At 34.4% G+C, this 27,391-nt stretch overlaps 1 long non-coding RNA gene across 1 annotated transcript; it reads left to right on the top strand.

Moving 5' to 3' along the window:
* Positions 1-563: 563 nt before the first annotated feature.
* Positions 564-27,391, top strand: LOC144309664 (uncharacterized). Its single transcript, XR_013375603.1, has 2 exons — positions 564-704; positions 27,174-27,391. It is a non-coding gene; the product is annotated as an uncharacterized LOC144309664 (long non-coding RNA).

The raw sequence follows: 27,391 nt of genomic DNA on the forward strand, positions 1-27,391 counted from the left end.
CCACGTCGGGCTCCCGGCATGGAGCCTGCTTCTCCTCCCTCCTGTGTCTCTGCCTCTCTCTATCGTAAATAAATCTTAAAAAAAAATAAAATACAATAAAGGCTGCATATCCAACTGTGCCAGGTGTCCTCACCCTTACAATTAGTGTCTTGTGCTTTTCCATAAGGGAATTCCCTATAAGGTAATATAGAGATGGGTTGTTTCATAGCCACTTTGAGAGCTACTCACACCCTTGTTGCCTGATACTTACACATTTTTTCCTTCAGTTATTGAAGATAGTAAAAAGATGGTTGAGATCTCTAGAATTGTCTAGTGATTTTCTTAGAAACTATAGCTGTATCATGTTCTCTGTCCAAAGGTCAATAAAAAAAGTACATTGATAATAGTAAATTTTTAATGTATTCATGCTGTGTATGAAAAAGCTATATTTAAAATCTTTTAATACAAGAGTTAAGTTAGTTTTGAAGCAGAGGTGGAAGAAATGAAGTCTCAACAGAAAAAAAACAAGGTTCCCACAGAGGATACCTAGAAGACTCCTTACATGTTTTTTTTTTTTTAGAAGTAATGGAAGGTATGGATGGACACGAGTGGTTCTGGAGAAATCTTTATCCTCCATGGTCCTAATGGTGGATGGTCATGATACAAGATATTGTTTCTACTGAGATATCTTTTATAGGACATTTTCCCACTGCTATGAAGCACTGGTATGTAACCAGATACTGTTGTATCAGAGCATGGCAAAAAACAAAACAAAACAAAAAACAATAGTGAACAGTGTTGACACTAATGACATGCAATTGCTAATTTTTCCCTCTGCTGACATTCATTTTCAGGCCCAACCAAGTACCATATCCTTTACATTGATTAAATAGGCAGGTCTACTGGCTTTTTATTTAGATATCCACAAATCTTTCCTCATTAGTAAGAAATGATATCAATATTTAACAACCTTTAGAAACCCTGAGCAGAAGCAGAATGCTGTATGGGTTCATTTGATGAAGCAAACTAAATTTGGTGGCATAAACCAAATCTTTGGTATGCATAACACCACCATGCAATTTATGGCTGTAATTCACTCCCATCATTGCCCAGAAGGTGTCACCACAGCCTCATTGGCTTGAAGGACTTGGGGACATGTGGGGGAGTAGAAAGCAAAGGGAGAAAAACAGACACAAAGAAAAAAAATCTTCATGCAGACAAAGGAAAATAAGCCAACTACCAGGCAGTAATATTCCCAAATGTAGAAACCCACATATTCACTCTACGCCAAAACTATAAATCACTACAGGAGAAAGTGGACTGCTACTTATCAGTAAGAATAGAAAGTAGGAGATTCAAGAAGGTGCTACTACCTCAAGTAAAAAACAGGTGACGAATAGGAAATATTCATGCACTGAGCTTGGTCCAAGCTTCTCATCTTAATGGGATTACCTGATTATCACATCTAGTTGTATAAACTGCACTGGACCTTGTAAAAGGAAAGATAAAAGAGCAGGTGGGAGAGCTCTAATACTGTGTTTCAAGAACATATCATGGAGTGATGATGGTTAAGATACATTGATGGATACTTTAGATACATCTCCAAAGCAACTAGAATACAGCCTTCAAAAATACTAATCTATATAAAGTTCATTTGGAGAAATAAAAATCATTTTCAGTACTAACAAATAAAGGGAACTAGCAGATTGCCAAAAACAAAAACAAAAACAAAAACAAAACAAAAAACCAAATAGCTGGGAAAAGATGCTAGGAAGAATCAGAGAATATAAAACACAGTCTTTTATTGAGAAGCTGCACAAATTAACTCCAAATTACTGCCACAGTCAGACAAGAGGAAGCTTCAAGGCACAAAACTTGTTGCTACACTCCATCTTGCTTTATTGTGGTGTCTTCACTCATGTACTAGTAGCTAAAAGCCATCCACTTTATACTACTACATCTTTTAATCTCTGCTCTTCCCCCCTGTAGTTTAATTAAAAGACAATGAACCTTTTAGAGTAGTCAAATGGAAAATATAAAATTGCACCATTCTATCAAAGCTTAAGATATTCCTGTTCTCAGAGCATGAGAAGAATTAAAAAATACTTGGTATTTTATTACACTCCTCTGTGCCATTTTCTCATCAGAAAGCTTCTTGGTTGGAACACCTATTTGGAACCAGAAACATAATTCCACCCCAGACTGATAAATGAGGCAAAAAATTTAAAAACAATGGAAAAGTTAGATCAATTTGATCTGTTCTCTAAATCACTGTATTTGATTTTTAATTTCTAAAATAATATTGTTGTAACTCTATCTCTCCTCTGTTTAACTGACATTAGGTCTAAAATTAGTGGCCTTTCTTATTTAAGTATTATTTATTCAATGTGTTGTGAGTCTTAAAGCATCTCAGCTAAAATTAGATAGATAAAGCAAAATATCATTGAATGATAAGTAGGCCTGGATGCTTAGCTTTCCTCCAAGTCAGCAGCCCAAATCTATTAATTTTGGCAAAGGGCACCAAGACAAATCCATGCTCTTTGAAATGTTCCATGGGAGTCTTTAAACATGAAGCCCTCATCTACTCTTTATGGACATTAAAATGCTTCATCCCAAGGACCCCTTTATGGCAAATTGTAGGCTGTTCTGTTTTATCTGCTTTGACAAGATGAAGGGCTGAGCTGGCCCTAGAGGAATGGGATACAGAGTCTGAGTAGTTCAAACTTGAGATTTCCAATAAACTATCTCCCACAATTAGAAGAAAAGGGTGGAGGAGATTCATTTCAGCAGATACGGGTTTCCCCTACTATTGGAAAGTAGAATGCTCCTATGGAAACTTTCATAAACCAAAAAGGCATAAAGTGAAGAAGCAATTACCATTAATTTACATGGAAAATTTTTTGAGCATTCTCAGAGCCAAAAAATAAAATAAAATAACCTCTCTTGGGCATTTCTGCAACTTAGGACACATCTTGCTAACAGATGCACAAATCAAGATAAAGCACACATGCTCAAGAATGCAGTTCAAAGCTATGGGGGCTTAATGCTGAGATGCTGAATGTAGTTCCCAGGAAAGGAGCTTGGTGGTGCCACTCTTGCTGGTTAGGGGTGTGCGCTGGCTGCAAAACAAATGCCGAATGCCATTTTTGCATTCCCCTTTTTTTCATAAAAGCAAACATTCTCTTCATATTTCTTTCAGTTAGTGAAAACAGGTACTAAGATGTCTTTCGTAAAAGCGAAGTGGCATAACACAAACTTTAGAAAAGCAGTTTCAATCTATTAAGAATTATTCTACTCCTTACTTAGTTCATCACTAAAAATCTAACTAACATCATGTTCCTCCAAAGTTCCACTGCAAACTGGGACTGAGGTTCTTATTAATTAGCATAGCAGAGCTCTGTCCTACACATAGCTCCTTCTAAGTCACTTGATTCTGATGCCTGCTCTTTTAATTCCATTTTTCACAAATTAAAATCTTTCACAATACTATTCTTATCCAGTCATTATTATTCTTTAAGTTCAATTATCCAGTAAAGAGTGAAAACTTCTCTATCATCCTTTTATCTCACTGGATATACCCGCATATTTCAGTTAGTTAATAAATGCTGTCAGGACATGAGATTTAGGTTTAATTCTTTATCTGTTGATTCCTACTACAGGCATCTTGCTGAAAACTTCCAGAGACATCACTGAATTCATTACTGTCAACTCTACCTTACTTTTGCCCTTCTGCATTAGGTTTGTCTCATATGTCTTTGTATTTCCTTAGAATAATAAAATATAAGAATTAGCCCTATATCAAAAAAGAGTCACCAAAGACACACGATCATAAGTATCCCTCTATGGAAGTGATCTCATAACGTAAAAGTAATGAAAATGGACAAATAGGAAAAAAAAAGGCTCTTGCAATCACCTCTGAAAGTTTAAATAATAACAAAAATGATTATCATGGAAGACCCACCAATTTAGAGAACATCTCTCAACTGTATTCTGAAATACTACACTATAGCTAATAGCTAAACCTCTGACCAACTGCTGAAAACATCTAGTCTGTTTCCTTCTCAGATAAAGTTTCTCAATTTTCTGTAGCAAAATATCATTAAAATTGTACTAATTGATCAAAAGGGAGAAGTGAATGTGAACTTCCCAACAACTAAAATATAAACACTTGGGATCCCTGGGTGGCGCAGCGGTTTGGCGCCTGCCTTTGGCCCAGGGCGCGATCCTGGAGACCCGGGATCGAATCCCAAGTTGGGCTCCCGGTGCATGGAGCCTGCTTCTCCCTCTGCCTGTGTCTCTGCCTCTCTCTCTCTCTCTGTGACTATCATAAATAAATAAAAATTAAAAAAAAATAAAATATAAACACTTAAAAAAGTAATTTAAAGTACAAGCTTTCACATCAGACAAACCTAAACTTGAATATTGGTTCTACTGACTACTTACACGTTCCTGAACAGTTTATTATGCTATAATAATGACAACTTCTACTTTGTAGGGTTGTTGTGAATGAATAAAATGTCACAGTAAAATGTTCAGCACAGTGCTTGTCATAGGGCAAATAAATATTCAAATGATAGTTATTACTGAAAAGATTTTCCTTTAAGGGGGGACCTATTTGATAATGTAAATATAATATTCATTTTATGACTTGTTTCATAATAATAGAACATTCCATATGAGAGAGCAAACACATTACTTTCAATTTTTTGAAAATTTAAAATTCACCTGAAGAATAAATATTATTGGGCTTTCAGTACTGAAGATGTAGTGACCTCAAAATTTGATATGAAATTACACATATACCCTCTGCTCAAAATAGAAAACATGGTAGAAAAAATACAAATATGGATAACAACAACAAAAAGACATAAATAAGCTTATAAGCTATGGAGCAGAATGGAAAGAGAAATGCAAAACTGTGTAGTAATGAGGCTACTGGACTCTGGAGAGAAACAGTAGTAGCAAGAGATCAGGCTACTGTGGTTTACATAGGTTTCACAGAAAGAAGGAATACACAGGTTTATGGTTTGACACTGGGGGATGGTGTGGGGTCCCCCACCCTCGTGAAAGATGGTTCTGTGGCTGAATTTGTGTAACTCCTAATATCACTCTGGGCTGAACACCAAACTGTCAATATAAGATCTATGACTGGACAGGAGCTTTAGGGAGCCAGATGCAGGTAATTGAAAGATCATTATAGGGAGAAATGAACAGAGTCAAATAAAAAGAACAAAACACTCATAAAACCTCTCACTCAAAATAGGCCTGCAAACCAAAATTCACAGAAATCTAAATTTAACAAAGGTATCCAAGAGATCAAGTATGAAAACAAATTCACTCTACTGAAACAGTCTAAAAGACTTTATTTTTTTTAAGATTTTATTTATTTATTCATGAGAGAGAGAAAAAGAGAGAGAGAGAGAGAGAGAGGCAGAGACACAGGCAGATGAGAAGCAGGCTCCATACTGGGAGCCCGATGTGGGACTTGATCCCCAGACTCCAGGATCACACCCTGGGCCAAGGCAGGCGCCAAACCGCTGAGCCACCAAGGGATCCCCTCTAAAAGACTTTAAAATAAGTATTAGAACATTCAAAATGTTTGAAGGTATAAGTAACAAAAAATAAATTATAAAATGAAAGAGGCAGGAATGAAAGAATAGGTAGATGTGGAAAAAAATTAGAAGTGAAAATATAGTCCCTGAAATTAAAAACTCGATAGCATGGATAAAATCTTGACTGGATCCTGTATACAAAACTCTAAGGAATCAACAACAAAAACGATTAGATCATTAAGTGAATTTATCAAGATTGCAAGATATGAGACCAAAAATATAAAAAATCAGTTTTATCTCTATATACCACCAACATATAGAGAACAATTTCAAAATAAAATTAAGTGAGCAATTCCATTTACAATAGCATCAACAAAAATAAAATATTTAGGAATAATGTAACAATAGAAAGCAAGCTAGAACTTATAAAATACTGTTGAAAAAATTTTAAGGACTAAAATAGGCAGAAATACATCCAATGGTCATGGACTGGAAGACTTAATACTGCTAAAATGGTCATATTACCCAAATTGATCTGCAGATTCATCACAATACCTAGCAAAATCCTAGATGCTATTTTACAGAAACTGAGAAGCTGATCTTAAAATTCATATGGAAGTGCAAGGGATCCTGAATAACCAGAACAGTCTTGAGAAAGAAGTATAAAGCTGTACAGCTCATACTTTCTGATTTCAAAACTTCCTATAAAGCACGATAATTATGACTGGGTGGTACTGGCATAAAACAGACATATTAGTCAATAAAAGAGAATTAGGATACCAGAAACAAACCTGTATGTTTATAATCAGCTGGTTTTCAACAAGGGTGCCAAAATAAATCTATAATGGAACAGATGTTGCTGCCACAAAGGGAGATAAACATGTAAAAGAATGAAGCCTCTACCTCACACCATATACAAAATTAAGTTAAAAATAGATCAAATACCTAAATATAGGGGGAAAAACTATAAAACTCTTAGAAGAAAACATAAGAGTAAATATTGTTGACCTTGGTTTCAGCAATGATATTTTTAGATAATCAAATAAAAATACAAGCAATAAAAGAAAAGTTGATAAATTGGACTTCATCAAATTTAAACATTTCTGTACTTCAAGGGTCACCATCAAGAAAGTGAGAACACAAGCTATACAAAGGGAGAAAGTTTTTGCAATTCATGGATCTGATAAGGGATATATATTCAAAAGTGGAAAAAACACATAAAGCTCAATAATAAAAAAACTAAAAACCAACCTTAAAAAAATAGGTAAAAGAGAGGCACCTGGGTGGCTCAGTCAGTTAAGCATTCAATTCTTGATTTCAGCTCAGGTCATGATCTCAGGGGTCATGGGATAGAGCCCCATGTCTGGCTCTGCACTCAGTGGGGAGGAGTCTGCTTGAGAGTCTCTCTCTCTTCCTCTCCCTCTACCCCTCCTTCTGCCTCTCCTCCTACACATTTTCTTTCTCTCTCTCTCATAAAGAAAGAAAGAAAGAAAGAAAGAAAGAAAGAAAGAAAGAAAGAAAGAAAGAAAGATTTAAAATTAAAGTTCCTTCAAAGGACATACAGAAATGCTAGCAAGCATATGAAAAGATGCTCATTAGTTCTTAAGAAAATGCAAACAAACCAAACCACACTGAGATGCCATTTCATAACCACTAGGATAGTTATAATGAAAAGAGACAAGTATTAGTAAAAATGTGGAAAAATTAGAACCCTTGTACATTGTTGGTGGGATTGTACAATATTGCAGCCACCTTTTGTGCTTCTTCAGAATGTTAAACACAGAGTTTTCAATATGATACAGCCCAACAATTCCACTCCTAGGAATACCCCCAAGAGAATAAAAATCTATATTCACACAAAAACTTGTACCTAAAAACATTATTCATAAGTCACTGAATAGTATGCTTTAATAGGTGAACTTTATAGCATGTAATTATATCTCAGTAAAGTGTTTACAAAATGGCTGAGGATAGGGCTGACATGTAAATTGGTACAACCGTTTTCAAGAACAATTTGGCAACATCTAATATTACATGTACCCAGTAATTCCACCTTATGTATATAACCAGGGAAAAAATCTTACATGTAAGCATAAGGAGGCAGGTCCAAGAATGTTCATTGTAGCATTGTTTTTAATAGTAAAAAAAATAGAAACTATCAAAATGCTTATGAAGAGATAAATGGATAAATGGGGACATACTCTTACAAAATAAAATACTATATTAAATGCATCAATGAAATTAAATGTCAAAAATAGGATGTTGAAGAAAAAAGCAAATTGCAGAATAACATAGTGTGACATCATTTATTGCTCAAAAACATGCTTTTGGATACATAAATATATAATAAGAATGTTAAAATTTCCTAGGAATAAAGCCCACTAACATCAAGGTACAAATTACTTCTGAGAAGGAACTTAATGGGACTTGGGAATATGTAAGTTATATTTATAAAGTGTCATTATTAGTATTTAATAATTCTATAGCAATCATAGAAAATGATAAGAACTTACTAACCTGTATAGTATGCATAAGGGTATTGCTTATATTAGTGTCTGTCTTTTTTCAGGTTTAAAATACATTTTAACACATATAAAAATGGCACGATTCCATAAACTTTAAGTTTCCCCAGCAGTAAGTTTCCTCAAAGGATTTTTCTGTTTTTCAACCAACATATCAAGGGCAAATATCACTTACTTGAGCCAGCATTAAAGTACCAATAAAAATCAAAGGACTCATTTAGTCAAAATGTTAAATTTTTTAAAAAGGTAAAATTACTATGCATGAATTTAAGCACTTTGAAAATCAGATGCTCTCCGGCCTTCCCACCAAGTGTCACTTGACAAGGTCATTGTTTCAAAAAATATAATAATTATTCAGGAATGAGAGAGAACATTCAGTAGGGTATTCTCCCTACTGTTTCCTCAGTAGAAATCACAAAAATGACAACTGTAATTAAATCTTTTAAAAAAAATTACCTATGAGTTTAAGTCAGGATGAAAATTACTTCTAACCTTATGAACTTTCACACTGCACTGTACTAAAAGAAATTCTTTCAGTTTTCCCTTATATCAGCAATGCATATGACAGCTAAATAAATAGGAACTCTCCAGTTTCGACCTTTCATAGCTATTCAAAAGAAGTAATTCTGTTTGCCATTATTCCACTTACCAAAGATACAAATGAAACAGGTATAATATTTAACATTAAGTCATCTCTTATCCAAAAGGGCTGAATGCTTTAAGAAAAACATTGCTACATATAAAGGGAATCATATAATATATGGCCTTTTGTGACTGTCATCTTTTATTTAGCATAATTCTTTCACTACTTCATACATTTTTAGGGTAAAATAATGTTTCATTGTATGGATATATAACAGTTTTTTTCCCCATTCATCAGTTCATGGACCTCTGGGTTATTTTCATTTTTAAAAAAATAAAATGTTTTATTGGATATGTTAAGTAACAACTCTCAAATATTTTATCTTACTATTTCAAAGCACTTGATAATTGATACCCCTATCTATGTTAACTGGCATTACTAGAATGTTTTATAGTTGTTGGAAATGAAAGAGAAAAATCTATTCTGATTTCCAGGGGCAAAACTTAAAAAGAATCCAGAATCACTGAAACTAAATTTCCTGGCTAAGCCACCCCTAAAAACTAAAACAGAATCACGTCCCAGGTATTTCATCTTTCATAATCTGTTACTTAAGAGATTTTTTAAGAGGTTCAGAATCTGTTCCAGTACATAAATAGGGCCAAACAGCTTCTGTAAAAGAATTATTAAACACATAGAGGAGACCTGTTATTCATATTATAAAAGGAATCCTTACCTGATTCATAGTTCAGAAAAACACCAGTCTTATTGGGACTTACTACTGGCAGAAATGGTTCTCTTAATGTCCAGTGCAATGTAACTGCTCTCAATATAATGTCCAATTGCCCAGAGACGCCCAGAAATAATAGCTGATGCCACCACTTCTGAGGAAGACAGTTTTGGTACCTTCTCAATGTCTACTCAGGCTTACTTTCCACTTCTACCTCTCAGTTATATTTTCACTTTTTGATACTATTAAAAATTCTTGTATGAATGTGGCATTTTATGTGGACATGTTTTCATTTCTCTTGGATATATTCCTTGGAGTAGAATTGCTGGGTAATATGATAATTCTGTGTAACATTTTGTGAAACTACTTTCCAAAGTAGCTGTTCCATTTAAATTCACAATACTAATATATGAGGGTTCCAATTATTCAACATCCTTGACAACACTTATTATTATTTTCTTTTTGATTTATTTATTGTAGGAATGAAGTGGTATCTTATTGTGGTTTCAGTTTGAGTTGTCTTAATGAGTAATAATATTCAGTATCTTCTCACAGACCATTTGTCTACTTTCTTTTGGAAAACTTCAAACCTTTTGCAGACTTTTAAATGGGGTGGTTTGGTACTCTTTGTTGTGATATAAGATGGTCCCCCCCCCAATATATTACAGATGTCCCTTTTTGGGTATGTGATTTGCAAATAATTTCTCTCATTCTGTGAGTTGTCTTTCAATTTCTCGGCATAAACCTTTAAAGCACAAAAGCTTTTAGTTTTGATAAAGTCTATTTTCATCTATCTTTTTCTTTTGTCACTGTGCTTTTGGTGACTAAGAAACCATGGCCTAACCCAAGATCATCAATTTTTATTCCCGCTCTCTAACAAGAGTTCCAGCTATTGACTTTTAGGCATAAAATCTACTTTCAGTTATTTTTTTATGTATGGTTCGAGGCAGGGGTCAAATTTCATTATTTTCCATGTGACTCCTACTTCTTTTGGCACAATTTGTTGAAAACACTACTTTCTTCCCCCACTGAATTATCTTCATTACAGTCAAAAATCAATGGGCCATAAATGTCAAAGTTTGTTTCTGGGATTTCTATTCTATTCATTTTTGGCATCTCCTTGTCAGTACCACAGTCTTGATTACCATAGCTTTGTAGTGACTTCTGAAATTGGGCCTACGCTGTAGGAACAAACGTTCAGAAACGGAATTTATTTTTGTATATTCATCTTTTATCTTGTAACCCTAGTGAACTCATTTAATAGATCTAATGAGTTTTTTTGTGGCTTCTTTAGGATTTTCCATATATAAGATCATGCCATTTGCAAAAGAGTTTTATATCTTTTCTTTTTCCAATGCAGACGTCTCTTCTTTTTCTTTAACTTGCTAGAATTTCCAGTACAATGCTAAATAGGAATGCTGAGAGTAGACAACCTCATTATGTTTCTGATCTTAGGTGGAAAGTATTTAGTCTTTCATGATTAAGTATGATGTTAGCTGTGGGTTTTTTATAGATGCTTTTTATTGGATTAAGGGATTTCCTTTCTATTTCTAGCTGGTTAAGTGTTTTTATGAAAGGATGCTGAATTTTGTCAAAAGCTTATTCTGCATCTTTTGAAATAAGATGTATGTATGTATGTCCTTTGTTCTATTAATTTGATGTAATACAGTAACTAATTTTCAAATGCTAAATCAAACTTGCCTTCCTGGGATAAAATCCCACCTGGTCATAGCATATGCTTTTTAAAAATATGTTTTTGGATTTTGTTTGGTAGTATTTTATTGAAGATTTTTGCACTGTATTTGTGAGGAATACTGGTCAATATGTTTTCTCACGTTTGTCTTTGTCTAGTTTTGGTATCAGGTCAATATTGGTCTGATAGAATGAGTTGGGAAGTGTCCTTCTTCAGGTATTTTTTTGTAATAAGCATGTGTGAAAGATTGGTGTTAACTGTTCTTTGAACATTTGGTAAATTTCACCAATGAAGCTACCTGTGCTTGGGCGTATGGGAAGTTTTTAAAATTACTAATCCAATTGCTTTACTTAATATACTGGTTTATTGAGATTTTTCATCTTCTGGTAGTTTTAGTCTTTCTAGGAATTCTTCCATTTCATGTTAGTTGTCTAATTTGTTGTTTATAGTGCTACCTTAGATTACTTTTCATTTCATTTCTCTGTAGGTTCATTACTGTTGTTCCCTCTTTCATTCATGATTTTAGTAATTTGAGTCTTCTCTTTTCTTGTTGGTCTAGCTAAACCTTTGTTAATTTTGTTAATCTTTTTAAAAAATCAAATTTTGGTTTTGTTGATTTTCTCTATTTTTCTGTTGTGTTTTTCTGCTCTAGTCTTTCTTATAGCTTTTCTTCTGCTTCATTGTGTTTAGTTTGTTCTTTTTATCACTTGTTATGATGAGATTTTTTATTTCAGCTCCACCCTCTTCCCCTTCCTCCTCCTGCTGCTTTTTATTTATTTATTTTTAAAGATTTTATTTATTTATTCATTCATGAGACACACACACACACACACACACACGGGGGGGGGGGGGCAGAGACACAGGCAGAGGGAGAAGCAGGCTCCATGCAGGGAGCCCGACATGGGACTTGATCCCGTGTCTCCAGGATCAGGCCCTGGGCTGACAGCAGGCGCGAAACCGCTGAGCCACTCAGGCTGCCCTGCTGCTTCTTTTTAGAATAAATTCTACACTCAATGTGGGGCTTGAACTCACGGCCCCAAGATCAAGAGTCACATGTTCCACTGACTGAGCCAACCAGGTGCCCTTCTTTCCTCTTTTTTAATAGAGCGAAACATACTGTAAGTTTCCATTGTAAGCATTGCTTTAGCTGCATCTCATAAATTTTGCTATGTTTTGATTTCATTTTCATTCATTTCAAAGTATTTCATAATTTCTTTTTTTCTTCATTTCACTGGTTACTTAAGAGTATGTTACCTTTCATGTATTTCTGAATCTCTCAAATTTCCTTTCCTTATTTTAAATATCATTCCAGTGTGTTGAAACATATATTTCATATGGTTTCAATCATTTAAATTTATTGAGACTTGTTTTGTGGCATAGTATAAGGCCTACTCTGGAGAATATCCATGTACATTTGAGAAGAATGAAAATCTGGCTGTTGTTGAGTGGGATAATTATAGATGTCAATTCTTATTACTTGGTATTGTCATTAGCTCTTCTATTTCCTTGTTGATCTTCGTCCTAGTTGTTCTATCAGTTATTATGAGTAGAGTACCCAAAGTCTATTATATTTAAATTGTCTATTTCTTCAATTCTGTCAGTTGTTACTTTGTGTATTTTGGGGTCATTTATTAGTGCATATATGTTTATAATTTTTATATCTTCATGATGGATTGACATTTTATTATAAACTTTTCTGCTTTGACTCTAGTAACAATTTTTGTCTGAACATCTATTTGTTATTAATATAGCCACTTGAGGTCTATTTTGTTATTGTTTCCATGATATATAGTTTTCCATCCCCCTTTTTTTTCCCCCCTATTTCACACATCCTACCAACTTCCCCTCTGGCAACCACCAGTTGTTCCTGTATTTAAGAGTCTGGTTTTTGCCTCTTTTTTTCTTTGTTCATTTGTTTGGTATCTTAAATTCCACATATGAGTGAATAATGCAGTATTTGTCTTTCCCTAACTTATTATTTCACCTAGCATTAAACCCTCTAGGTTCATCCATGTTGCTGCAAATGGCAAGATTTCATTCTTTTTTATGGCTAACACCTCATTGTACATAATGTCACATCTTTACTCGTTTAACTATTGATGGGTACTTGGGTTGCTTTCATATCTTGGTTATTGTAAATAATGGTGCAATAAGCATATGGGTGCATATATCTTTTCAAATTACTCCTTTGTTTTCTTTGGATAAATGCTAGTGGAGTTTACTAGATCATTTAATATTTCTATTGTTAATTTTCTGAGAAACTTCCATACTGTTTTCCAAACTGGTTGCAATGTTTGCATTTCCACCAACAGCGCCAGAGTTCCTTTTCTTCCACATCCTCATCAACACTTGTTATTTCTTTTTATTTCAACCATTCTGACTGGTGTAAAATGGTAACTTATTGTGGTTTTAATTTGCACATCCCTGATGATTAGTGATGTTGAGCATCTTTTCATATTTCTATTAGCCATGTGTATGTTTTCTTTGGAAAAGTGTCTGTTCATGTCTTCTGACCATTTTTTTTAAAAATTTCTTTCTTTCTTTCTTTCTTTCTTTTCTTTTTTTTTTTTTTTGTAACCTCTACACCCAATGTAGGCTCAAACTCATGGCCCCAAGATCAAGGGTTATATGTGCTTCTGACTGAGCCAGCAAAGTATCCCTCTTTTGACCATTTTTTCACTGGATTACTTAAGGGTTTTGGTGTTGAGTTGTATACATTCTTTATATATTTTGGATATTAAACTTTATTGAATATATTATGTGCAAAGAGCTTCTCCCATTCAGTAGGATACCTTTTGGTTTTGTCAATGGCTTCCTTCACTGTGTAGAACCTTATTTTGATGTAGCCCCAATCAAAGTACTAACAAGATTTTTCATGAAACTAGAACAAATAACCCTAAAATTTCTATGGAACCAAAAATGACCCTAAAGAGCCAAAGCAATCTCAAAAAAGAACAAAACTGAAGGTATCATAATTCCAGACTTCAAGTTATATTACAAAGCGGTAGTAATCAAAACAGTATGATACTGGCACAAAAACAAAGACAGGGAGATCCCTGGGTGGCTCAGTGGTTTAGCACCTCCACCTGGCCCAGGGCATGATCTTGGAGTCCTGGGATCAAGTCCCACATCAGGCTCACTGCATGGAGTCTGCTTTTGTCTCTGTCTCCTTCTCTCTCTATCTCTATCTGTGTCTCTCATGAATAAATAAAATCTTAAAACAAAAACAAAAACAAAAACAAAAACAGATCAATGGAACAGAATAGAGCCCAGAAATAAAACCATGGGGACACCTGGGTGGCTCAGTGTTGAGCATCTGTCTTCAGCTCAGGGCGTGATCCAGGGTCCCAGGATTGAATCCCACATTAGGCTCCCTGTGAGGAGTCTGCTTCTCCCTCTGCCTATGTCTTAATCTCTCTCTGTGTGTCTCATGAATAAATAAATAAAATCTTTAAAAAAAGAAATAAAACCATGATTATATGGTTAGTTATTCTTTCACAAAGGAGACAAGAATATGTAATGGGAAAAAGCCTCTTCAACAAATGATGCTGGGAAAACTGGACAGCTACATGCAAAAGAATGGAACTAGACCACTTTCTTACATCATACACATAATGAACTCAAAATGGATTAATGATCTAAATGTAATAACTGAAACCATAAAACTCAAGAGAAAACATGGGTAGTAATTTCTTCAACATCAGTTATAAACATTTTTCTAGATAGGTTTCCTCTGGCAAGGGAAACAAGAGCAAAATTAAAATTTTGAGACTACACCAAAAGATAAAGTTCTGTCCTTTACTTTTAAACTATTTATGTCTTTGAATGTAAAATATGTCTCCTTAATTTAGGGCTTTTTAAAAGAGGTAATGAAGATAAAACAAGTTCATATGTTGAGGCTCTAATCAACATGACTGGTATCTTTGTAAAAGGAGATTAGGACACAGGCACAGAACATGTGATCATAAAGATGGCCAGGTACAAGAAGAGAAGTTTCAGAAGGAACCAACTTTGGTTCCTGCCATAACTTTGATCTTAAACCTCTAGCTTCAAGACTGAGAAAATAAATTTCTACTATTGGAGCCAAAAATAAATAATAAAGTAAGTATATCTCCTGTAGATATTATATGATGGGATTATTTTTTAATCTATTCTGCAAATCTGTTTGACTGTTTAATTTACTTATGTTTAATGTAATTACCAATAGCCTAGGATTTACTTTCAACATTTGCCCATTTGTTTTCAATAGGTCATATAGCTCTTTTGTTCCTTATTCCTCATTCCTCTATTATCATCTTCTTTACTTCCTGTTCATACAAAGCATCAAGTCCAAACAGATTAAATCTTAAGACCTGTTCAGGTATTTCTGAGGCCTACATAAAGCCTGTACATGCAGGTGGCCTTCTAGATTTACAGGAGTATATTCAAGGTTTTCAAAGTCTCCTACAGGCATCTCATTCCTATGTATTTTGATCCATCTTTTCTTGGCTTCAACTTGCGTCACTGCCTTTGGTAGCTGTGATATTAAAGAATTGCTTCTAATTGTTTTCAACAAATGTCCCAGCAATAAAGCTTTCCTCACTAAGTGAGCTCTGAGTCAGGTCCAACAAAGACAAGCCCTGTGAATAGGGCTTTTCTAGAGATCTGTCAGGTTGAATAGTGAATACTCTGGGGACAGAACTTCCTGGAGAGCTCCAAACCCAATCTGCTTCTTCCAGTAGCTGTTAAGCTGCTGGGTTTTACAGCTACTATGGTTCTGAGGATGTTGTTTTCCAAGGCTACTGCAGAACATGGGAAAAGGTTATAGGAATAAGGCAGGTTAAAATACCACAAAGCCTGCTGTTCTTATTGAGATTCAGCTATTTTTATTTCCTCAGGCTGTGGCAAACCTTTGGTTAAACTCCAAAGATCTCAAAAAGTTGATCTTGACAATTTTTGCCAAAGTTTTTATAGAGGGCTAGATTTTTGGAGATCCTTACTTTCCATTTAAAAAGTGCTTTACATGTTCTTTGCAATACAGAAAGATAGTGAAATTCACTTCTGATACTGTGCATTTATAATTTCATACTGCATACAGACCCACTGAGTTCATTATGTATGCACTTAAAAAGTAGTTTTGTAAAGGCTTTATGTTTTGCATATATCCTTAGTGGATTATTATATAGTGGTTATACTTTTTTCCCACTTAAAATAACATGTTGTCAATTATATCTTAATAAAGCTGGAAAAAATTGGTGCAATATATTTGTAGTCTTCTATTACTCAAAAATCTGTATTCAATATGCTTTGGGAAATGAAACCAGCAAGGGCAAGGTGATATGGGAACTAAAAATTGAGGCAACTCTCAACCATGGTGGTAATGGGGAGAAAGACCACTGATGATGACAGGTGGTCAGGGTAATCTTACTAGTAGATGTAGCAAGCTACCTTGAAGTTAGTCAAGAAAATAACACTGGAGTGAAACAAGGGGGGCTCCTGGGAATCAGACGTTCCTTTTAGAGCAAACAGTATGAAGAAATAAAAGAGCATGGTTTATTTGGGGCACTAAATGTTGTTTCTGTATTGGTACGGGAGAAAATGGTGGTAGTGAGGGATGATTTAAGTTGCCACACATGCATCACAGTTAAATTATTAAAACTATTATAGTCAGAGTCAGTATAAGGAGTAACAAAAGATAAAGGACTTCATCTCAATCTTTGTTCTATATTTTAAAAAGAATTACTTCAAAGTAAATTTTAGATTCTAAAAAAGCAATGAAAATTGAACGAACATTCCCCCAAGAAATTTTTTGTACTAAGATTATGCAATCTAGTTTATGGTTTTATATGTCCAAATTGAAATATCCACTAGTAAGCACTGAGAAGTTTGGAGGAGTAACAAACTTATACCATGCTACACTGTCTTCTGAGAAGAGGCTGCACATGTTGCCACAAGTTTGTGCCACACTGCCATGTTTTACAATAGCAATAACTATTTAATATCATTTAGCTGCACACATAAAGGTATCATACAATTATTCATTAATCCTTACTATACTGCTCAGAAAATAAATCTATAATGTGCATAGAATATCTTAGCTCACTTATTTTTAAAAAACTATTAGAATATATATGAAATCCCATTACGGTTAATACATAATTCTCATATGATAGCTATCTCTGTTTCTTGTATTTCCTTCCATTGCTTTGCCTCCTTGTATATAGGAAGAAAAAAAAAAAACAATTTGGCTATCCATCACAATTTTTTTATGTTTTCTGTATTCCTTATTTCTAAAATGCGCGCGCGCGCACATACACACACACACATTTACACATAGGCACATACTCTACCAACTCATCCCAAGAGCATACATTCTTTAAGGTAAACCATGAAAAGAGAAGTAGCAGAAACATCTGATTCATGTTGGCAATCACTTTATATATATATATTTTTTTAATGATAGTCATACAGAGAGAGAGAGAGAGGCAGAGACATAGGCAGAGGGATAAGCAGGCTCCATGCACCGGGAGCCCGACGTGGGATTCGATCCGCGGTCTCCAGGATCGCGCCCTGGGCCAAAGGCAGGCGCCAAACCGCTGCGCCACCCAGGGATCCCGGCAATCACTTTATAAATTAGGATTGTTCTTTAATCCTCCGTGTTCTAATGCTCATGGGAAAAGATTTTTAAATATAGAGAGTTATGCTGAAGAAAAGGGTTCTTCTTCAGCCCTGTTTTTTCCAACACTATATGTGACTAACCTCCGTAATCCTGCGGTAGCTTGCCCTGTGTTTCCCTATCCAAAACACTGAATATACTGCTGTTTCCCTATCCAAAACACTGAATATACTGCTGATTTTGACCCTGTTTTTTCCAACACTATATGTGACTAACCTCCGTAATCCTGCGGTAGCTTGCCCTGTGTTTCCCTATCCAAAACACTGAATATACTGCTGATTTGACAGGGTAGGAGTGAATACTAGTAACAATAATAGTAGTTCCATCAGTGGCCGCTTCGGTATTTTGAATATAAAATGGTCATAACTATTGGAAAATGAGAAAATATAACAGTTGTGACTGCAAAAGCAGTCAACTTGCTATCTTCCTGAACTTGAGAATCTGTTGGAACACCTTTACATTATATGACAAGTATGAACTGGCTGAAAATCTAATTTACCATAACATTCTCTTCCTCTCTATGCTAAGCTGCAGGAGTTCTATTATTATATTAAATCCAATATTCTGCTATTCTTCCTGTTTCTCACTTTCATCCTCTACCCCTAGAGTAGCAACGTATAAAATACTGTAATAGTAGACTCGATGATATTTAGTAATAAGGTAGGTATAGGTTTAACCTAGAATAAATGGCTTTCATAAATTATTTCCGTCTTTATCGAACAAGTCTGATCTAAGCATTGTTAACTCAAGTTTCCATCATCTCAGAACATCCTGCAGCTGAAGAGTAACTCCAATTTGTTTTTGTCCCCATGACTAAAAGTTACTTGACTTCATATTTTTTCATGGTCTTAGGGAATGCTCAGGTACATTTTATCACTAATGAATCTAGAAGTATATCTTATAAAGGGAGGAAAGCATTATAATTCAACTCAACAAATATTTCCCAAATATAATGTTCAATACAGTAAATACTATTAATATAATTATTCATAAAGCAATAGCTATGTTTTTAAATGTATGTTATATGTCACCAGTTTTACATTTCATTAATCCTCACAACAAACTGTTTGTTATGCCATCTCCAACTGGTAGGTAAATAAAATAACTAGTAACTGGTAGTAATAAATTTGATTCCAAAGTTATCCAACTCCAAAGTCAGCATCCTCAAATGTTATATGAAATCTTCCTAATAGTATATTCACTGGCTTTACAATCTTTTTGTGATTTCAGGTGTATTTGGGGTCTAAAGTTTTAAATTACAATTTTAAAAGGGTAATACATGTACATGATTCAAGAGTCAACATTGGGCCTAGAAGAATGGAAAATTATTCAATAATAAACATGATTAGTATGAGGATCTTAATTTCAAGTATTAAAAGAAACCATTTCCTTGGAGACTGAAGGACTGAAGGAAGAAATGTCTAAGATAAGCCTGGAATGTCTTGCTATATCAGAAAGCAAGGAAGTGATTTAAAAAAAAATGCTGGGCTGAAAGGGACACAAGAGCTAGCTTAAAGAGGTTTCTACCGGCCAAATTTGGGACAGTATAAACATCTGAGCCCATATAAATTGATATAAATATATTTTTATATTGGAGAGAAGTTTTTCCTTAGAGTAGGACACCAACTAATAAATGTAGAAGGAATAAGATAATGTCACTATTTGGTAAACAACATCAATATATGTTACAATTAATAGGTGAAAAGTTGATGAAGACTAGAATATCTCTCTGGTCTCAAATTATCTCCCCACAGGGGCACCTGGGTGGCTCAGTCAGCTAAGCCTCTGTCTTCAGCTCAGGTTGTGATCCCAGGGTCTGGGATCAGCTCCATTACAGGCTTCTGTTCAGTGGGGAGTCAACTTCTCCCTCTCCTTCCACCTGCCACTTCCCCTGCTTGTGCTCTTAAATAAATAAATAAATAAACAAACAAACAAACAATTAAATAAAATCAATCTTTAAAAAATTATCTCCTCACAAAATTCTTATTAATTACATGGGGGAAAAAAGTAACTTTACAATGGAGAAACCTACCAACTACCACCTAAACCTCAAAGATTGTATCAACAGAAATGGGAAGAAAAGACATCGAATGCCTCCAAAGGCAATACACTGAAAAAGATACATCACTTTTGTGGTATCTTTGCCAAAAAAGTTCATAATCGGAATCTAATCATGAAAAAACACCAGATAAACCCAACTGAGGGAATCCTTTAAAATACTTAGCCTATACTCCTTAAAAAATGTCAAACACATAACAGAGAAATAATTCCAGATTAAATGAATCTAAGAGATATGACAAAAAATGCATTGTATGATCCTGGTTTGGATCCTGATTCAGAAAAAAATTTTTCTGCTATAAAGGCTATTACAAGGAAAAATAAGCATAATATAAATCAGGTTTACAGATTAAATAATAGTATTGAACCATGTTAATTTCTTCTGTGACTATGTACCAGAATATTCTTAGGAAATAAAAAAACAGGTATTTGAGTATAGAGAATATGCACATATTCTCAAGTGATCTGGAATAAAACTACGTATACATAAATAGATGCACATAATTCATATATAGAGAGGGGTGGAGAAGGAATGATACAAAGCAAATACAGTAAAATGTTAACAATTTGGTTGTCTGAAGAGAATATAGAAATTTTTTATAATATTTTTATAGTTCTACTCTGAGATTAAATTATTTCCAATGAAAATTTATCAGTAAACTATACTATAAGGCTCTATAATAAATTCAGATTCTGCAAGCAGAGAAGGAAACAGGGCAGGTGAAAAATAAGGTAATGTTTACAAAAATGTATTCTAAGTGTTCTTTAAATTTCCTTTCTTTTTTTTCTTTTTTGTTTTAAAGATTTTCTTTCTTTATTCATGAGAGACACAGAGAGAGAAGCAGGCTCCCCGTGGGGAGCCCAATTCAGGACTCGATCCCAGGACCCTGGAATCATGACCTGAGCCAAAGGCAGACGTTCAATCACTTAGCCACCCAGGTGGCCCTTAAATTTCTTTTATAATAAGAAATTATAATTTTTAGTGTGACAATAATTTAAAAAAAATAGTTCCTATGTGTTAAAGATACACACTGAAATATACATGGATAGTTACAAATAAAATGATATATCTGAGATTTACTTTAAAATAACCTAGTGAAGGGGTATGGGCATGAGGTTATAGGTGAAATAAGATAGGTCATCTATAATTGTTGGAGTTCGGTGATAAGTCTGAAGGTTCATTATTCTACTCTTTCTTCTTGTATATAATGTCTGTAGTAAAAAGTTTTAAACAATCAATCCTATATAAAAACACATAAAAAAGAAATCTCATTCCCACTCCTGACCATTTCCATATTTCTTATCAACTTATAGGTTACTATAGGTTAACTATAGGTTATAGGTTACTTTTAGGTAACCATTTTATTATTAGTTTATTATTTTTCTTTCTGGTTTCTTCACACAAATACAAGGAAATATAAATATATTTATATAATATATATTCATATTCCTTTTTCTCCATTCTTTTTTACAAAAAAGTAACATACAATACACATTCCTCTATAATTCGTTCCTCCCTTTTCCTCCACTGCCATCTTCATATGTCATGGAGATATCTCCACATTGGTATATAGAGCTTTATTTTTCTGTGTACGTGTGTTCCATTGTTTATTCAATTAATCCCTTATTATTGGACCATTCAGTTATTTCCAATTTTGTATTCTTCCAACAATGCTACAAAAAATCACCTTGGATATTTTGCCATTTTGTACCTTTGCATGAAACACCATTCTTAGTTCCTTATGTATTCTTTCAATCACATTCTATACGTATGGAAGCATATATTTATACATTCAATTTTATAGTTATATTCAAATGGCAATATACTGTTAAGGTAATGCTAGCTGCTGCAATAATTAAACCCTGAAGTCTTAGTTTAGCAAAATGAAAGGTTGGTTTGCATACACCCAACAGTCCTATGTTCACTGGGCAACCTTCCATGTGTGCCTCAAGAGTCCAAGTTCTGTCATAGCCCAGGGCTTCAAAGTCTTCACTTCAGCAGCAAAGGAAGAAAAATAGAAGATATAACTGCTTTTTAACCTTGCCCAGAAGTCAGCAGATCACTCTGCACATACTCCACTGGAAATAATAGTCATTTAGACGACTTTCAGGTCCTTTTAGATGCAAGTGAGGCTGGAAAATGTAGTCCATGGCTTGGCACTTACTCAAATTTACTTTATAAATGGGTAGCATAAATCTTTGGAGAGTAGCTGTCTCTTGAACACATTCTTCACACTATTTTATTCTGTGTATGTGTACTTCATTTATCTTAGAAATGTTTCCAATAGTCGATACAGGGCTGATCCATCTAAAAACCTTTTTAACAGCTGCATAGTACAGGTACTTCTGTCTTACATCTTTCATTTCAGCAGCATGACTACAACAAATACAGGTATTTCTGCTATAAAAGTTGACTGAAATACCTGAGGTTTCTGCAAAATAATCAGGCTGCTGAGATATATATTGGAGAATTATCCTGAAGAAAGAGAGCTTGCAGACTTGGAGACTAGTTAGCTCTCCCTCTCCAAATCCATTTGGCCTTGGTTACCTGTTGCAGCCTATCATAGTGGATTTCATCCCATCCTGCTGCCTACAGAGTGGGTATTAACCCTCCTTTCCACCTTTGTTCCTTCCTCCTCACACACCTCTTTTTGCTTGTAGCAGGGGCTTAATAGCCTGAAGACTCTCTCCTAAGCCACTCTGCCCTTGTACACAGCAGGTTGGAAGATTAAAAACAAAAAAAGTAAAAGCTGTCAACCAAAGACTGATAGGATTCAGTGTGAATCTGCCCTATCTTTGAGTAGGATAACTCAAGCATCTATATTCCACTCTTATGGATAATTTATACACAGTACTCCTAACTTGATTTTGCATCCTTTATTGACTATTAAGCTGCACTTTTATTTCACTATCCTCTAACAATGTTTCTTGAGATCACCTCCAAAATAAAGTACTCAGATCCGTATCTGAGGGTCTTTCCTGGGGAACCCAAACTAAGACATTCCTTTTCCCAGTTCCTAGCCTGCAGGCCTCCCAATAGTCAGGCTGGTTGGAAGCTTACCAGACAATGTTCAAGCTGCAGTCATTAATAATGGGCGAGACAGCACAAAAAAAGCACTTGAAGCCACTGTTACTCAGTGCAAAGTGCATTAACATGTGAGGGAAAATCACATAGAAATCAACATGACTTCTGTGTTATGATGATAGCTCTTTCCTACTTATAAATTATACACAAAATTATACCAGAGTTTCTTCAGTAGTCGTCTCTGGTGGACATTTATCTTATTTCCACTCTCAGTGTTTACAGACAATGATGCCAGGACTCCTCTTGTGCATAGAACCTTTCATGTGTGGGTACACCTGTCTTTGGTATATATTCCTAAAAGTAGAATTCCTGGATCAGAAACACATGTACAGCAATTTTGAGAACTATTAATGAGTTGCTTTCTTGAGTTTTCACCAACTTTGACTCCCATGTATGACAATGCTTTTTCCTCCTTACTACCTGACAACAAAACATTATTTTTACCTCTGCCTATCTAATGAGCGAAAAATGGTATCTCAGTATAGTTTTAATTCAAAATTCTAAGAAAAAATGAGCATCTGTTCAGGATTTTACGAAACTGTATTGCGTTTCTCATCATCTATTTATATTCTTCAAATTGTTAATATTTGTCTTATTGATTTGTAAGAGCTCTTTATGTATTAATGTTATCTTTTATCTGCAATATAGAATTACAAATATATTTCCCCAGTTTAGAGTTGGCCTTTTTACTCTGCTTATGGTGTTTTGCTTTGTTTTGTTTTGTTTTTGAGGCGGGGACACAGAAAGGGAAGGGCAGCAAATGAAAAGCAGGCTCCATGCCCAGCCCAGAGCCCAATGCCAGGCTCCATCTCACAACCCTAAAAGCATGATCTGAGCTGAAATCAAGAGTCAGATGCTTAACTGAGCCATCCAGGCACCTCTTAGGGTCATGGAATTTTTTTTCTTTTTTCTTTAGTCAAATTAATTAATATTTTCCATTATGACTTCTGAAGTTTATGTCTTTCTTCTGTAATTAAAAAAAATCTCAGAGTTTTTTCTAATACTTTTATATTTTCATTTTTAAAGATTAAATCTTTGCTCCATAAGCCATGAGCTGTAAGGTAAGAACCCAACATTTTATATGTATACACTGGCTAACCAGTTGTCACATCATTTACTATGGAATAATCCACCTTTTTCACATTAACTCAAAACATCACCTTTATTATATGCTAAATTTCCATATGTATTTATTTCCATACTCTCCATTTATTCAATTGATCTGCTTGTCTATTCATGTGTTCTTACCACATTATTTAAATCAAGTTAGCTTTGTACTGCCTTTTTTTTTTTTTTTTTTTTTTTGCTTTGTACTACTTTTAACATCTGAGTGGGATAGTCTCTCTTCATCATGCTACTTTTAAAGACTTTTCTGGATTATTACTTGTTTATTTTTTCATGTAAACAATAGAGTCAAGTTGGCTAATTCTAAAAATCACCCCAAAAAGATGTGTATAGTAGTAGTCTCTTACTACTTCTGTAGCCTACTCTCTGTTTTTCTGTCCATAATAAGATGCTGTTTCTGTCTTAACACTAAAAGTTACTGTCTTTCTAGTTTTGTTTTGAGAGAGAGAGCATGGGAATACAATAAAGAAGGACAGACGGAGACAGAGTCCCAAGCTGACCCTCCCACTGAGCACAGAGCCCCATGCAGGGCTCGATCTGAAGACCCTGAGAGCATGACCTGAGCCAAAATCAAGAGTTGGATGCTGAATTGACCATGCTACCCAGGCACCTCTGAAAATTTAATCTTTTAAAAGCTTGAGCTCACTCTCATTACATAAAAAAATAATCAAGAATATATTAATTGCTATATCCAGTAGCCTTTGCCTCTTGGAAGTTCAGATACTGTTAACCATTCACCCTTATTTTTTTTTTAAGATTTTATTATTTATTCATGAGACAGAGAGAGAGAGAGAGACAGAGACAGAGACAGAGACACAGGCAGAGGGAGAAGCAGGCTCCATGCAGGGAGTCTGATGCGGGACCTGATTCTGGGACCCCGGGATCACACCCTGGACCGAAGACAGAAGCTCAACCGCTGAGCCACTCAGGTGTCCCTCATTTACCCTTTCTTGAAATTCTCTCCTTTCTTTGTTTCTGTCTGATTCATTTAGATACTTAGCATCCCTTTCTTACTACTTTTCCTTAGCTCTTTCAGAGAAATTCACTCAAAAACATTCTGTGTCCTTGGTATACTATTTTCCCTTAAATATATATAATGAAATAAATAAATATATTTATGTATATAGTCAATTTTTTTATATAGTCAATTCTTATCTATCTCTCTCTGCAGTTAATTACCACTAAAATTCTACCTCTAGTTCTGAGCACCTAAAAAGTACATGCCATATGTTAGGTATGAAATGAATACTTAATAAAGCACCAGTGCTAATTTCCAAATTCTAGTTAAAAATTTCAGCTGAAATACTCCTTAGTTATCAACACATCAACATATAAAATACCTGTATATGTAGAAGAAATAACTGCCCAGAATCCTACATTGGTCAAACCATACAAGAACACTGAATTATTCTGGGCACCCCATTTCTCAGGAGAGGTAGTAACCAATTAGAATGAATCCAAAGAAGGGAGCTAGTACAAGATTTACATTATAAGAAGATATGTTGAAGTTAGGATGCTTAGTCATCAGAAGAGATGATTAGAAAAGACATAAATGTCCTAAAATACATGAAGAGCCTTGAAGGTAACACCTTCTTACAAAGTCTTTCAGTCTGTGATCCATCCCAAAATTTTGTCATATCAAACACCCTAACATATACTTTCCCTTCTCAAAATCTAATGACTTCCAATGTTGACAGAAAGTACAAAAAAATTTGTGCAAAGAAAAACCTTCTATAACCCTTTGCTAATTTCTTAATATTATTTTCACTACTCTCTCATTAATCCTTTTCTTCATTTAAATGCCTAGTGCTTTGGTATATATCCACTGAATCGGATACTACTAAATAATCCCTTTCTTTTGTGTATACCTATACCTCAAGGTCTAGCTCAAATAGTATCTCCTCCACAGGCTTTGATCATTACAGAAGGAAGACATCCCATCCCATTCTGAGGATATGTGATACTAACCATCAAAATCATTCCCTTAGAATTGTGTTCCTTGTTTGGCAGTCATGTATATGTCCTAACCGTAATTCTGCATTTTAAGATCCTATAGCATTGCTGTTAAATGGAACTTTCTACGATGAAGGAAATAATCTATTATCCGTGCTGTCCAATAAAATGGCCACTAGCAACATGAAACTATTGAGTATATAAATCTGGCTACTGGCTATATTAAAAAAGAATGGTCCTGGGAGGCAATAAATTAGTTTTCTGATCTTAGAATATTTACTGAGAAATAACTATGTTTCAGGTCCCATTTAAACATTTTATACCTATTATTTCATTTTTACTTTTCTATTATTATTCTGTTTTCCAGATAAGTAAATTGAATTCCAGAAAGGTTAAGTAACTGCATAAAGTCCTAATTCTTTGGGATTAAAAAAGAATGAGGCTTATCCACAGACTACTGAAGTTAGAATATTAGAAAATATGGGAAGGACGTTAGTAAATCATAAAACAGTATTCTTAAGATATCATTTTACCTTCTTTTGGTCTCTCTTATGATATTTAGTATATCACTTTAAACATAGTAATTATATCTGAATCAGATGAAAATTTTACATGGTTTACATGTAATTTGTCCTTGTACATAATGTGTTTCTTAATATTTGAATGGACGTTAAATGTGCAAAACTGATATCATAATAGTAAAGTGTGGTAACAGACACAGAATGGAATATTACTGAAGAATAAAAGGAATGAAGTACAGATGCATGTTACAACACAGATGACCACATAAACATTATGCTTTGTAAAAGAAGCCAGTCACAAAAGACTACATATTATATGAAACATCCAGAATAGATAAATCCATAGAGACAAAAAGTAGATTAGGGCTAAGAGGGCTGCGAGAATTAGGGGGAAATAAGGAGTGGATTTTTTTCTAGGCTGTTGTAAATGTCCTAAGACTGTAGTGATAACTGCATAACTGCGATTATAATCAAAACCATGGAATTGCACACTTAAAATGGGAGAACTGCATGGTATGAAAATGATATCTAGATAATTGTTTAAAAAAGTGGAATCATAATTTTATGTTTAAAAAGGGGGATATTCTTAAGGGCTAAATACAAATTATAAAATATCTAGAATATAGCTTTACATTTTAGCATAATCTTTGACAGAAACATTTCTAACATATTTAAGAGTAAAGTGAAATAAAATTGTGGTTTTCAAAATTGTTTTTTCAGGAATGGACAAAAGAAATCTTTCTTAGAAACTCAATAAAACAAAAATAATCTGGAGCTGCCCTGGTTGAAGCCGAGTGGAGATTCAGACCTCTCCGACTCAGACTCCTGCACTTTCTTCAATATTGGCATCTAAGGAATCTCTACAGGGTTTGGGGAAGACAAATTTGAAAGTTGCAGCAAAAAACAACATAAATAAATAAATACAAGGAAGTAAAAAC

Source organism: Canis aureus, unplaced genomic scaffold (genome assembly GCF_053574225.1).
Source record: "Canis aureus isolate CA01 unplaced genomic scaffold, VMU_Caureus_v.1.0 ptg000141l_RagTag, whole genome shotgun sequence".
NCBI lineage: Eukaryota > Metazoa > Chordata > Mammalia > Carnivora > Canidae > Canis > Canis aureus.